Raw genomic sequence first — 12,419 nt, forward strand, 5'->3', positions numbered from 1 at the left:
TGCCTACTCAATAGCAAACTGTCCTTTTCTGAGGTACATTTAGCTTGTTATAAAGCTGGCTCATTTGCAGGATTTGTGAGACTCTGAAAGTCACTGATATTTTGTGCTTGATAGAGTATTATATAACATAATTTCTTTTGCATAACAATTTTTGCTGAGTGAGGTTTTAGAGATTTCTGTGAGGAGCAATTACTGGAGATTAAATCTCCAGTAACTTTTCACAGCACTTGTATCTTTCACATTGTTTGAGAATGGCTGAATGCTGTTACTTTACTAAGGTAACACCTCATGAAGAAGGAGAACATGACACCTTTGTAGTAATTAAATTAACCATCATGAAAGAAATATAGTCACAGCTCCTTACCTGCAGGCTTACCTGGGTTTATTTAAATGCCTATTTTACAAGTGTGAAGCTGGAAGGTTTGGCTTGATTGTGTGTTTGTTCTGCTATATTCAGCAGGCTGTAATCCTCTTTGTGCTTAAAAATAGCAATGAAAATTGCTGCATTGGGAGGAATATGAAAACTTTAAATTTCTCCTTTGGGTTATACATATTTTTCTTTAAAATGAGATTGATGGTATATATATTGGCACTGTAGAACTGAATGGGTACCATAAAGAAAAAAAAAAGGACAGAATTAAAAACAAATATTTTGAAGTATTTTATTTTCCCTCATGTTAGAAGTAGATCAATTTATACATTTTGTGGTATGTGAAATACCTAACAACAATCCATCACAAAGCATTTGCAAGTCAACTCAGGTGAGACCAAGAAAGGGCATGGCTTAGTTTATAATATTGCTAGTCACTGTGCTGTGAGGAGAGCCATAGAGTCTAATTTTCAGAGAATCGTGTGCCTCAATTTCTGAACTTCAGTCCCTTTTAAGGTGACTCAAGTGGGGTACCAAATCACTAGTCAATTTTGAAAATTTAGATCCAGGGACTACACATGATTACATTGTGGCTGAAACTTGTACCATTGCCGAGTATGTGTGTGGCTGCCCAATGGCAGGCATAGGCCTCATCTACACTACAGTGATCCTTCAAAAGAAGTTCTTCTGGAAGATCTGTTCTGAAAAAAACTTCTTTTGAAAGATCACATCCACAGACAAAAAAGTAGATCAAAAGAGTGATCTGCTCTTTCAAAAGAAAGCGTCCACACAGCCTCCACTCTTTTGAAAGAACAGGGATTGAAAAGTCCAGCACCATGAGGACTGCTCTTTCAAGAATCAGGCCCCCAGAGCATCTACACATGTTTTTTTCCAAGATAATCTTTAGGAAAAAGGCACTTTTACTCATATGGGAGAGGAAGAGGACCTCAAAAAGAAGTTCTGCATTCTTTTAAATTCCTTTTGAAAAAATCCATTTTGTGTGTAGCTGCTCCATGGGATCGTTGAAAAGATCCCCGCTAGTACAAAAGATCTCGCTAGCGTACATGCTGCCATAGAGTATTCCAAACTCTATCACTCCCTGATTTTCATCCACAAGTCAGCTGGTTCTGCAGCACTGGGAGCTTTGAAAAGGAGCCAGTTCCTTGCTGCATTTCATCCTGTCTTTGTCTCCATGATGTGGGAGCCTCTGGCATGCAGTGGCCTACTTGAGAGGTGTTTTGAATAGTTCAGTAGAAGGAAAAGTATGAAGGTGTGTTGACACCACCCTACTACCCAGAGGGAGGAGATACACCTGGTTAATGCTTAGTAATGATTTCCGTAGGGCCTAATCCAAAACCCACTGAAGTCTAAGGAAGTCCCTTATGGACTTTAATATGGGGAAGATGTTCCCTGGTCCCATTTTATGCATTGCGTTTGAACAATATTTCTGGATATGTTCATAAGTAAAACTGGTTCTATATGCTTTCACCACTAGTCGAGCTGTCAAAATCAATAGTTCCTTTCTAAATTACTGTGCCAGCAGATTTCTTTTAAAAAATGTTAAGCCCCATTTGTTTTCACCAAAAATGCAACTGCAAAATGTATATGGTTGGTTAAACAATTAGCACAAGAGCAATATTTCCTAATTTGCACATGGGTAGGTAACTTCCCTGGGAATATCTTTGTACAGTTTAATAATCATTTTTAGGCAATCTGCAGGGATAAAATATTTGGAGGGCTATTTTATTTTGAATTGACAAGTCTGAAGTTTTAAGAGGTCTCTGTGGTTTTTTCAAAATTTTCATTTGCTCTAAAATCCAGGATATTTAGTACACGTGACACTAGAAAATGTAGTCTTTCTGTGCAGTGAATATCTAGGGCATGGCCAACAATAGTGTAGCTTTGACTTCATTGGTTGGTGATCAACACAAGGGGAAGCTTGGAAATTTGGCCTCATATATCAACATTACATTGTTTTTCAAATGCTGGAGCATTCAGAAAAAGAAAACTAGTAGTCCCATTAGCAGATGCAACCAGTCATAAAGCATCGGGTATGCCTACACTACAGAGTATGATTCCTGGAATAATTTATTTCAGAGTTATTATTCCAAAATAAACTATTTCAGAATAACATGTGTACACTACAGGGAAGCCCCAAAAGTAAGCAAAACTTATTCTGAAATAGTGTGTCCACACACAATAGAGCCTATTTCATATGCTTCTGGAGCTCTTATCCAAAATACTATTCCCTACATGGCAACATTATTTCAGAATAAACTATTCCGGAACAGCTTATTTTGAAATAGCCTCTATTCCTTTTCTACACTGTCCCTCTTCCGAAATACATATTTCAGCATAGGCTCTATTCATTGTAGAATGAGGTTTACCAAACTCAAAATAAGCTGTCCGCTATTACAAAATTATTTCAAAATAGCAGTTGCATTGTATAGCACTTGCAAACTATTTTGGAATAGCGGCTGTTATTCCAAAATAGCTTTGCTGTGTAGACATACCCAGATAGTGTATATGACATCTTGTGCTTGGGTCCCCCACCTTTAATGTATCACAACAGTCTGCAACTTGTCTGTACAGAAGACTCCCAGTACTTCCACTACATCAGTACCCTCTGCACTTACAGAGCCAGGGGCATGACGTAACCCATTTTATGAATGATTAATAATAAATGTGCTATTTAAATTCAATGCTAGTAAGAATTTGTAACATGAATTTATTCATTCACAGAGTGACACCTTGGCCACACTGAAAATGTTGGCAAAACTCTCATGGATTCAGTGTTGAGCAGGATTTCATTTGTTGTCTATATTTACCAAAACTTTGTTGTATAAATGTAATGAAATTAAGTACTAGGTTTTTAAAATACATTTCCTAATAATTCATAAGGAAATCTAGAAACTGAGGCACATTAAAAATCCATTTGAGCACATTATTTTATGCCATTTTTTAAGAAAAAATGTTTAAATGGAAAATATTCTTTAGTCAGTTGTAAATAGTTGACATTGAGTCTAGTGTTCTCAAGGCTGGACTAGGAATTCATCATTGCTAACACAATAGCTGAAATACAATTGTCTGTCTTCAGGGTGGGCAGAAAGCTGTGCACAGCAGCTGGAGCTTTGGAGGAGCTGACAAGTTACATTTTTATGACCTTCTTGAAACGATCTGTTTCGACATTTCAAGAATTACCTCAGCTTCTGGGAAAAGCCAAGTGGGCAGTGTGAGTCCAACAGTTAGCATGCTGAGTTGAAGTTTAATTAAGCCACCTACAGAGGAAGCGTCCACAGGGCAAGCTCTTTTCTGATCATAGGATTTCAAAGCCATGGGAAGGAATCTGGGAAGACGCTAGTTTCAAAACCCAATATATTTGCCTTAATTCCTGTGAATTGTGTGCTTTGGTTCTTATGAATTATGCATATTGAAAGTTCAGTTAGGAAGTCTGTAAATCCATCAGTTATAGTTCTCACTTATTCAGTGAAGCACAACTAAACAAAATACAAAACGGAACAAAGACGGGGTTTAAAAAGAAAACGTATTTAGGCTTTTTCACTAGAATTGTGTTCTTGAAGTCTGATTCCTGATTTCCCCTTGAGGTTTACATCATTTTTTTCAGACTCTTGATTTAATGTTAAACTATCAATACACAGACAAGAGTCTCATATATTTAAAATATTTCTCACAGCCTAAAATATTCTGACCAATATCCTTTTGTACAGTGAATGCCCTCATCAGTGTTCAATAAAGAGAAATTGTGCAAAGAAGGTGAAATTAGATGATCATGCTGGTTCCTTCTAGTCTTACAGTCTATGAAACAATCAGAGAGTGAGACTAGATAATGAAATAGGTCTTTTCCCATCTCAAGACAGAAAGAAAGACAGAAGAATAAAAAACAAAGTGCCACATCAGAGAACAAAGATCATTCATTATTCATAATGAAAATACTTGCATATTGTAAGTCTGTCTATATTAAATGACAAAAGGTGGCAATGAAAGTAGGTTGATATAATATTAACATCTGCATTTTCAAAAACTGGAGGTTCACATGTGCCAGGAAAAAAAAAAGGTTTTATTTTGCCTGCTGAATCTATACACAAATGAGAAGTGTACTCTAAAAATCAGAAGATACTTTAATTCCCTTATTGTTTATCACATTGATATCAATAGGTTTATGCCTTGAGTTTATAGAATTGGGCTTATGGAAGCATTCACATTAATTTTTAGATAAATGTAGTTACATAAATGTTTCTTGTGTTCCTTGTAGCAATCTGTGACTTTCTGGGACCTCCCACTGGTCACCAAAAGAGTGGCCTGTTCCGGCTCGTGTCCTGCTTGCTGTTATCTGTTGTCCATTTTCTACCATCTTGTATCAGGGTCTGCATTCGTTCCTGATCACAGAGCCCTTCCCTCAGGGTATTGTCCTGCCCCAGTGACCCCTCATTCCAGCTGTCCTTAAACTATATACCCAGCTCCACATACCCACCTTTCCTCACTGACCCACTGTCAGTCATCATCTAGCTGCTGCCTCAGGGGTAAATTGCAATCTGAAATGGCCGGTCATCATTGGCAAGAGGATTGGACCTGTTGCCTTCACTTACCCTGGTTGCCTTGCTGAAGTCCTAGCACCCTTTGGGCCCCCTGTCACTGCACCTCAGCCTGGGATTACTCAGGCTGGAGCTCCCCTGGATCACCCCGCCCTTCCCCAGAACTGGTCTGTCTATGGTACCTCAAGAGCAGACAGATAGGTCCCTCTCCCTCCAGAGATGGGGAAGGGCATGGTGAGCCAGGCATATGACAACTTGAGCTGGAGTGAGAGTATGTTTCTCCCCTGCAGGAGCCGTTCTTATAAGGGTCTACCTAGGCCCTGATTGGCTATTACTAACCTCACTCTAATTGGCTTCCAGGACAGCTCTCTCTCATGGTTATTTTAGCCCTTTTTATCTTGGAGTGGGGTACCACATCCTGTACTATGTACAGTATACATATAATATACCCACTACATCATATATGTGTACTTATAGATTCAGTTATAGCTGGTCCATTCTTCTGGTTAAGTCCTTTTCTTCCTTCCATTCTGTCCTCTTTCCCAGTTACTGGATTTTTTCATAACTAGCCCCCATCTGGCATGTGCGACCCGAAGGCCTCTCATCTGATGTGCAGACCAACAATTCCTTTCTTTCCAAGCACTTTTCTACATTATATTGTGCATTGCTTGCTTTTGTTATTTAAATTGCCCGGCACCCTGATTCACAAGTTTAGTGCTTTATTAAATAAAATAATCAATTAAAAATATAATTAGCAATTCTGGAGCGATTGGTTCTTCGTGTGGAACTTATTTTCTATTCCTTTTTTCCTGGAATATCATGAATCTGACACTGACCTTTATATTACGAATGGTTCTTGATTTTCTGAAAACAGTGTATTCAGAGAACCATGTTGATTTGGAGATACTTGCATTAAATTCCAACAGTGGTATTTCAATTCTGCTTTTACTGATCAATTCCTATTGAAAGCAGCACACAAAAAATGCGTACTATTAAACTAATCCCATTATGACGAAAGGACTTGAGCTCAGAGAGATGTTATTTCATACAATCTAAATAAACAGACATCATTTTCCTCAAATATACACAGCTTGGAGATGTAATTTGTTGACCTGAAAAGCAAAAGTGTTTGAAAGAAGAGATACTGTGCATGAAGAAATATTTGGTCTTTAAAACAAAGGCTGTGGCTACACTACTTTCCCCTTTCAGAAGGGATATGCAAATATGGCCAGTCAAAAATGCAAATGAAGAGCAGATTTACAAATCTCGCACTTCATTTTCATAATCATGTGGACTCTCATTTCTGGAAGAGCTCTTTTCAAAAGCCACAGCAGCTGTGTGGATGGGGTTCATTTGAAAGGAAAGCACACTTTTGAAAGCACCGTTCTTTTCGAAAAAAAATAGAGGAAGAATGGTGATTTTGAAAGCAGGGTTTCCTTTCAAATGAACCCCATCTACACAGCTCTTTTGGCTTTCAAAACCAGCTGTTCGCGAGATCCCACGCAATTATGCAAATTAACCACAAGATTTATAAATCTGTACTTCATCTGTATTTCCAATCGGCCGCATTTGCATTCCCCTTCCAAAAGTGGAATGTACTGTAGCCACAGCCAATGTATTCTTCACGGAAGGTTTCTGCAGCCAGCCAGTTGCAGAGAAGTGTGAGTGTTGCCGGTGAGGACTGGGGAGTGCGTGGCAGAGTGCATGAAGGGCAGTTTTCTGTAAACATATTTTTTTCAAATGGAAAGGAAAGTAAATATGAATTATGAACTACTTTCTAGGAATGTTTCAGAGTGGTCTGAAGATAGCAATTACGTTATCTATGAGCTAGTCTATACTAGAAAAATAAGTCGGTTTCAGATACACAATTCTAGTTACCGCAATTGCTTAACTAGAATCAACGTATCAGAAATCGACTTATCTGACTGACCTAACTAAGGAAAGTTGACAGGAGCATCTCATCCATCGATCTCTCATACTCCATGCAATAACATTGAGCACAAAGGTCAACTGCCAAACCCAGAGAAATCGATTTTGCACATCTTTACCAGATGCACAAAATCAAACTCTGGAAGATCAACAGTGAACAGGTCGATCTTCCCAGAAGTATAGAAGTGCTCTGTTACTCACTTTTAAAACTGGACCTAAAGCCCACTAATGGCAAAGGGGAACCTTTCAATTGATTTCAGTGGACTTTTAAACAGCCTCTCACTCTTTTCCAAATGTGTTGCTTTACTATTTTCTTTTATTCTTTAGAATAATTGAAGTAGTCTTTGCTCAGCCATGGGTGCCTTCCCCAGAAATGCCATACACCCTTGTAAAAAGAGGGGAAACTTACTGAATACAGCCAGAGTATTTAAAACCTTAAATTAATTTAGTTTTATAAATTAGATTTGAAGATTACTTAATCTTATTACTCACAATTTTAAAGGTGCTTCTTATAGAAAGCATAAATGCAAAGCATGCTATGCAGTACAAATGTAAGTAATGCTAGCCATACATCTTATGAACATTAGGCAAGGTTTAAAACACAGACACACACAGCTACTGCTGGAGTTAAAATATGTGGGGATTCCAGTAACATAATATTGAAATGCAATTCCAATTCTTTACATGTAAATCATAATAGTTTGTATATCCATTGAAAGCTTTCCTGGTCTCACTGTTCTCAGGGGCATGATCAAAACTGATCATTTTATATATTGTCACTAGCTGAAGCTGATAAGATTAAGAGGTGCTGACCAGTGGAGCAGACAGCCAAAAGATTCCCAGATTACTTTGGTTAGAAATACAGAGCATCTTAAAAAGAAGCTAGCTATAAGCTTAGAAGCCTGAGAGGCTAGCAACCAGAACAGAAAAAACATCATAAGATATGAAACTGGTAGGATCTCAATCACACTTAAATGCCCTAGTAACGGGATCTTTGGAAAGCTGACTCTTTAGTATCTGTGAGTTTTATCAAATGTGCCAGCTCAGGCGGACTGCTGGGATCAGACTTTGGCTAAGGGGACAATAATGACAGGATCCACATTCCAAGAGTCATAAGTCTCCTTGTTGGTTTTGCAGCACACCACCACAAAAAACGAAGCAAAAATGTAAGGTAAGAAGGACCATGTAACCGTACTATAGAAACCAAAGTCCTGTTTCCATGGTACCGCTGCCACTACAGAATCCCAGGTACCAGGATGTAGCTACTTAATGTGCACAGTGTGACAGTATTTGTAGTAGGTTTGGCCAAGGCAAAAGCAGATTAAATCAGCATCTGTATGCATGCATTACAAAACAGTACAATTTTTGCTGCTTACCTAACATCTTGACCAGCCCACTAATAATTATTGGCAGTAAGAATACATGAACAGTGGTGATTTGCCAAAGAAAAGAACAGTGGGTTAGTCACCTACTTTCTGATAGTGTTTTGAGATGTATTTCAGGGGTATATCATTACCGGGGCCTTCTCACCTGTGACCATGGTGAGGTCTGAGGAATGCAGTCTGTCCATTTCTCTGTTTTACCACTAACAGCATCAGTAACTCCAAACACTACCCTTAAAAAAACCTTGAACTTATGGTGAAGGCTGGATGCATATTATTTATGATTTATACTGCAATACTGAACACGTGTTACTTCATGTGCCTCCACATTAACTGAATAGGGGGTGAATGCCTGTACTTTTATGCAAACACACAATCAGGACTGGATCTCAGAGAAGTTGGATTATAGTTCTTACGTGGTTTCCAAATAGAGTGTCTATAAATAACATCAAAAGCCACTTCAGTTGCTATTTCTATACGTTTCCGAATTAGAAGAGTAGGACCAAAGTGAGACTGCAAGGTGAGCATATATGTACAACAAGGAAGGTTGCATAAAAAATTAATGTTAGTGCAATTATGCTTATTGCTTAAAGTTTGTTTCATTTTAATACTAGTTCAAATGCCAGGGTAATAGGCATAATTTAGAACTATGGAAGAATAGAATATTTTGCCACTTTTCTTCAAGTAGAACACCAGGGGAGGGGTAGCTCAGTGATTTGAGCATGGACCTCCTAAACCCAGGGTTGTGAGCTCAATCCTTGAGGGGGGCCATTTAGGGATTGGGGCAAATAGATGTTGGGGCTGGCAGTTGGTCCTGCCAAAGAGGGCAGGGGACTGGACTAGATGACCTCCCAGGGTCCCTTCCAGTTCTAGGAGATGTGTATCTCCAATTATATCTAGCTTACTGAAATTGCAACTCTCCATTTTACTGATCTTCACGAAGAGAGGCTTACTGCTTCATATTGCCACTTCTTTGAACTGCCTTATGAAGATCGAGTCACTGAAACAAACACCAAACAAGTGTCCCTTCCACATCTTCCCAGAACACTCCAACTGTTGCATGCCTACTACTTTGCTATCCCCTTTTATTGTCCTGTGAGTTAAGATGTTGCATTGGGCATGACAAATGAGCAGCCAAACACATTCCATATCATATTTGCAACTTCTCAGCCAGCTGGAAAATATCTAAAGCTAATGAGAAAAGGTTTGTTTATATGTTTGTGTACTGCCTAATGTCCAGATACTGATATTATTACTCATACACAATGGCTGTGGCCACACTAGCCCCTCCTTTCAGAGTGGCTATGGTAATGTGGGTCTTCAGGATATGCTAATGAGGCACTTCTATGAATATGCAGCACCTCATTAGCATAATGGCAGCTACACACACTTTGAAACTGCTGGTTTCAAAATGCGTGTAGCCAAGTGGGCCTTTTGAAATGGACCCCTGATTTTGAAAGCCCGTTATTCCCCAAAACCAGATGGGAATAAGGGGCTTTCAAAAGCAGGGGGCTGGTCCGAAAGGCCCCTTGTCTACACCAGCAGCTGCATTTCAAAACTTGTGGTTTCAAAGCATGTGCAGCCACCACCATGCTAGTGAGGCACTGTATATTCATGGTGGTACCTCGTTAGCATATCCTGAAGTGCCACATTACCATATTCCCTCTGAAAGGAGGGACTAGTGTGGCCACAGCCATTGTGTATGAGTAATAATATCAGTATCTGGACATTAGGCGATACACAGACATATAAACAAACCTTTTCTCATTAGCTTTAGATATTTTCCAGCTGGCTGAGAAGTTGCAAATACGATATAGGATGTGTTTGGCTGCTCATTTGTCATGCCCAATGCAACATCTTAACCCACAGGACGATAAAAGGGGATAGCAAAGTAGTAGGCATGCAACAGTTGGAGTGTTCTGGAAAGATGTGGAAGGGACACTTGTTGGCGTTTTTTTCAGTGACTCTTGATCTTCGTAAGGCAGTTCAAAGAAGTGGCAATATCAAGCAGTAAGCCTCTCTTCGTGAACATCAGTAAAACAGAGAATTGACTGTTACTGTTAGTTTCGTGAGTAGTGTGGGGGGTGGGGTGGGGTAGAGAAGTGATACTGCTTTGGAAGATTTATATTTATATATGAGTTGTGGCCTTGTGTTTCAAGTGTACATCGATTTTTCCCAATGGCTTCACATAAAGTTCCCTTTGGTGTGGAGTGTCATTTAGATTAAAATAAAGTAAAATAACATAAAATAAAGGCCTTCTCTTTAAAGCCATTGCCTTACGCGCCATGATGACCTGACATGTCAGAGAAGGGGAAAACAGAGCTTGAGAACTTGTGGTAACAGAAAAGGTTCACCAGAATTTATTTTATCTTCATTACAAAACCCCCAAACTGTGTCTATACTTGCATTTCTCTTTCGAAAAGGGAATGCAAATGAAGGAAACCAAAATTGCAAATGAGCTCTGATTTACGTATCTCATGCTTAATTTGCATAATCTCTTTTTAGAAGAGATTCTTTCGAAAGAAAAAAAGCAGTGTAAAGGGGGCTCTTTCGAAAATAAACCCCATCTTCAAAAGGACCCTTCTACTGATTTTGTTTCAGCTGTCAAGGATGTAATGACAGAAGTGGAAAAACAATGAATGTGGTGCAAGACAGCAGACTGCAGAGCACTTTAATATGCCGGCCACCTGAATTCTTTTTTGTGAGCTGGGAGGGTGTGGAGGTCTGAGAAAGGAAATAGAAAAAGAGACCAGAGCTTGTTGAAAAATTTTCACTGAAACTGTTGGGTTTTGCTATAAAATTGTTTTGTTATCATAATATTATGTTTTATTAAAAGTATTTTGACAGTTTGTCAATAAACTAAACTCCCAAAATCTTTTATGGTTTTGTTTTTGTTTTTAGCTCAAACCCCTCCAAAAAAAATCAATTCCCAAAAGCAGATGTAGTTCATGGCATTTTAATTTGGTGTCTTGTGGCCCTGTTCTCCTCCTTGTGGTAGTCACAGAGAGGTAGCCATGTTAGTCTGTATCTTCACAAAACAAAAAAGTAGTCCTGTAGCGCTTTAAGACCAACAAAATAATTTATTAGGTGATGAGCTTTCATGGGACAGATCTACTTCTTTAGATGAAATTCTGATGGAAGAAAACTGTCACAATGGCCGTGTCTACACTAGCCCCAAACTAATGGCCATTTCGAAGTTTACTAATGAAGCGCTGAAATACATATTCTGCACCTCTTTAGCATGCGGGTGGCTGCGGCACTTCGAAATTGACGTGGCTCGCCACCGCACGGCTCATCCTGATGGGGCTCCTTTCCAAAAGGACCCCACCTCCTTCAAAGTCCCCTTATTCCTGTGAGCAGATGGGAATAAGGGGACTTCAAAGTTGCCGGGGTCCTTTCGAAAAGGAGCCCCGTTGGGAAGAGCCGCGCGGCGGCGAGCCACGTCAATTTCAAAGTGCCGCAGCCACCTGCATGCTAATGAGGTGCTGAATATATATTTCAGAGCTTCATTAGTAAACTTTGAAATGGCCATTTACATGGCCATTTTGAAGTTTGGGGCTAGTGTAGACATGGCCAATGAGAATTTAACAGAAAGATAGAAGGTAAAAAATGAAAAGAAAACTGACAAATCAGCTACATAGGACAAAAGCAGGGAGGACAAAGGGTGGGTTAGAGAGAGAAGAAAATTACTTACTGCCTGTGTCTATTAAGTCACTTAACTTATAAGGGATAAGTGGTCATCCAGCTATCTAAAATCATGCCAGATTATTCACGTTGCCACATGAGAAAGTTCTTGAGTAGAGAGGGTCAACCTGTACTTCTGAATAAAATTTTCTAACAATATTTTTATGTTCAGATTAATATTTCAGGTTATCATTCTTCATTAATGTGCATTTTTCCAGGGAAAAATTTAACAAAACTTGTGTTTCCATTTCATCAGCATTTTCTATGATTTAAAAACACAAATTTCTCCAGGAGTTTGACAAATATGCTTTTAGCTGTGTAAGGTATTGGTAAGGCATGGTGAGCGGCCCAGAAACTGCAAAATCCATTGCTTTAGAACGATCAGCAGAGAATATCATATATTGCTTACTCTGCCTCATACCATATATATGTAGAGGTAGCCAAAATGGCAACCAACGGCCCACAATTTGAGAGTGAAAGTTCCCTTCCCTATAACTGTGC

Source organism: Carettochelys insculpta, chromosome 1 (genome assembly GCF_033958435.1).
Source record: "Carettochelys insculpta isolate YL-2023 chromosome 1, ASM3395843v1, whole genome shotgun sequence".
NCBI classification, from domain to species: Eukaryota; Metazoa; Chordata; order Testudines; family Carettochelyidae; genus Carettochelys; species Carettochelys insculpta.